This window comes from Mytilus galloprovincialis, chromosome 6 (genome assembly GCF_965363235.1).
Source record: "Mytilus galloprovincialis chromosome 6, xbMytGall1.hap1.1, whole genome shotgun sequence".
In the NCBI taxonomy this organism is placed as follows: Eukaryota; Metazoa; Mollusca; class Bivalvia; order Mytilida; family Mytilidae; genus Mytilus; species Mytilus galloprovincialis.
In genome coordinates this window covers 91,493,751-91,497,301 of record NC_134843.1, presented here as the reverse complement: position 1 = coordinate 91,497,301, position 3,551 = coordinate 91,493,751, and positions in this window count along the sequence as shown.

Genomic DNA, 3,551 nt, shown 5'->3' with positions numbered 1-3,551 from the left:
TGCCTTTAGCATTTGACACGTTCTGTGTGATGATATTATTTTGGGAGATATTTTTTGGAATAATTATTTAAATCAACAAGAAAATTTGACTTCCATCAAAATTTGTAAGCCATTTGCTGATCGTAAAATCGTCGGATAAATAAAAGTATCATGCAAAAGATTAGGTATTTTTAATGCAAAAGAATTGCATTTCAAACCAAGTGACACAGAAATTAACAACTGTAGGTCACCGTACGGCCTTCAACAATGAGCAAAGCCCATACCGCATAGACAGATCTAAAAGCATGATTCAATCATGATTTTCTTGATACGATCCTGCAATTTTCATGTGTTAATTTACATATGAAGCACAAGCTTTAAACATGCCGAAGCTTTCGTTTTTGGATTATAATAACATAGATGCGTCTGCTAGTACGATTGTATATGTTGTATACACTAAAAGTCATTTCCACGCATCCGACAAACAGATGCATTTGAAATTACTCATTATATTTCAAGGACTGTAGGTGACATTTTAATTTTAAATAAAATCAACAATTCTAAACTGCCGTTTTCATTCTAAAATCTGAGGATGAAACTATAATTATAGATAAAGCAAACAGAGGATAAATAGTAGCTGTTGCTGCGATTGACCTGAACAAGGATTATTTTCCATTATAATCTTCTTGAAAGACACATATTTAAGATGTTGATAATACGAATAAAAAGACCCTGAAATTATATTCGCGAACTGTAGTTAGAAAACTAGTTGAAGGTGGGTTAATAGCATTTATACTCTTGAAGCACAAAAATCTTTGGTACTGGCTGTTTCCAATAGATATTTATAAATGCCTAGTCCTAGATACTTGTGATGACGGAATTCTGAGAATCATAAAGCAACAATTGACATGCTTGGGCAGTGACAAATATTTGAAATAAACACTTTCATTTTGTTAAGAATACGATGTCAAAAATATATACTAGTAATGTTATGTTAACATGTTGTTTTTTTTAAATAAATAGTTAAACATCAAAATGCAAGCCGTTTTTTAAAAAGCTGCAAAGTTTTGACGTTAGGTACAGAAGTAGGATGAAATAATTGAAAAACGACGTCAACTAACGTTACCATTACCAAAAATAACACCGTGCGTAACGTCACAGTTGTTTTTATTTTTTCTTCGTTTATATTTAGATGGTTTATTTTTGTTGTTACGTCTTACAAGGCAAAAGAGTCATTATGGACACGGAATTATTGCTTAATTATATTATACAACATTACATTAAATTAATTAAAACCAGGTTTTATTTAAATTCGATTCAAAGGATAAATCAAGACAAGTAATTATTTAATAATATTTTTTTTACAAAGAATTGATGTGTTTGTGTCCTACTGCTGCATTAATAAATGGTCAAATGAAACATATACCGAATACCGTGCGTAACGTCTCTAAACATACAGCCACCGCCAGTACCATCTGAACACCTATAGTTGTAAATTTTTGTGTTATTTTGGTCTCTTGTGGACAGTTGTCTCATTGGCAATCATACCACATCTTCTTTTATATATATAAGACATGATACTCGAAGAACCAATTTAATAACATTTCTAGTATTAAAGCATATTTCATTAGGCAAATTTGTGGTGATTCTATTATGAAAAGTTGTGGCTGTTCCATTTCTTTCTTTTTGATTTTGGTGTTCCCAAACGTGTTATATAATAACTTATAAGAATTATGGTCACAAGAGTACATTCCAAAAACAAGTGTTGTCGATACGGAATTCTAAAAATAACAAATGTTGTATTTTTGGCAATCGTGATTGGTATACATGTATCGAAATAACAGAAATATTTGATTCAGTATCGAAAACATGTCATGTTCCTACATACATAATTACTGTTGTTAGTTTGATATGACTTATTAGAGAATCTTAATACATCTTTCTACAATTTAAATTGATAACAAACTTGAAGATTAAACACCCTATACTTACAGATGGCGTTAGAACAGAGCAGCACACTGTACGTTGACAGTTTATCGACAGCTTCTTTAAAATTCAGTCAAGTAAGAATATAGGTTCTGTAAATACTAGTAACAATATTTGTATTACAACACTATCATTGAATTGTTATAAAAGGTCAGCGCAAAAATAGAAGGGAGAGCAGATATAATTGTGTAAGTGCAGCTTTAATCAAAATTAATGAGTGATCTGTTAGATAAGATCTAGTGACTGTTCCACAAATAAGATATACATATATATCAGTAAGTAACATCCTTAAATATGCAACAAACAAACTATGTTACAAGTTTTTCTATGCTCCGTCCGTCCTAGTAAGTCAACTTTGCAGTATCTATATACATGTGTTCTCGAATTACGAATTACTTTCTGAAGGTATGTCAAAAACAATAATTTAAACATTATACACTTATGTGTATATGAGACAATTGATATTTCTTTCAAGTCATTATCATCACTATCAGTTAAATCAAAGAGGTTATATTAGAAGGAGAGAGGATGAAAGACGATAATAACACATAAAATGTTACCGACTTTTCTGTAAGTGGGTGTTAATTAGTTGAGATCGACTCTGTCACAGAGGGAGATTTTGTCCTAATTACATAACCGATTAAGAACGGAAACACCCGAGGTGTCATAAACTGACCGGATATACAATTATTGACATGTTAATAAGATTTTTTGTGATATTTTTTATTAAAAGTAATTAAAAATTGAAAATTTTTGATAAAAGTAAGCTCATTACGAATAGAAATGAAACGAATATTTGTCTCATTGCCGTTAATGTTAATATCAACAGAAAGCACTTTTACGTTGTTCCCGATAAATTTCTTTATGTTTCAATTGCAAATATTCCTTCCGGTCGTTACCGGTCACGCTAACTAACCTACTTTGCATATTCGTATATTTTCTATGATTATTACCTGCCAATTCCCATCAACAGAAATTGAACGGTGAAGCGAAAATCTTTTTTTAAAGCAATGTAGTGTTGAATAAAAATCGCACACTAACTTTCCTTTAAACCCTCATAACTTTGTCATTTCTTTACCTTTTTTCACGGTAGATAGACGATTGATTTTGAAGTTGCGCGTCCAATCTTTTTCCATATCATAAACACCTATACACTGCATTGTTACCGAAAATGCACCTGAACTTTAATGACCCAGTCACTGATAAAAATCACGTGACATATGCGATTTATCTAATAGCCCGAACTGCTCGCGGTAACAGCCCGGTACATCAGAGGGCCATGTCAAGTGGGTGATAAACATGTCGGTTTCTTTATAATTCTATCATTTTTCTCTGATCGAACTACTATCCTGGGGATGCTAATTTTGTATGAAGCAGTGTTCACTCTCCTTCTAATATAACCTCCTTGGTTAAATCTAGGTTTAGCTTTTACATTTTAATGAATTTCAATTTAATGAATAAACTGCCAAAATCAAAGTGTTTGATGACATCTTTCAACAACACTTAAAACGTTCTGCAAATATTTACATGATGTGTGAAAGTGTTCATGTAGATCATTAACATTAAAGTAAATGTATGGTGACACA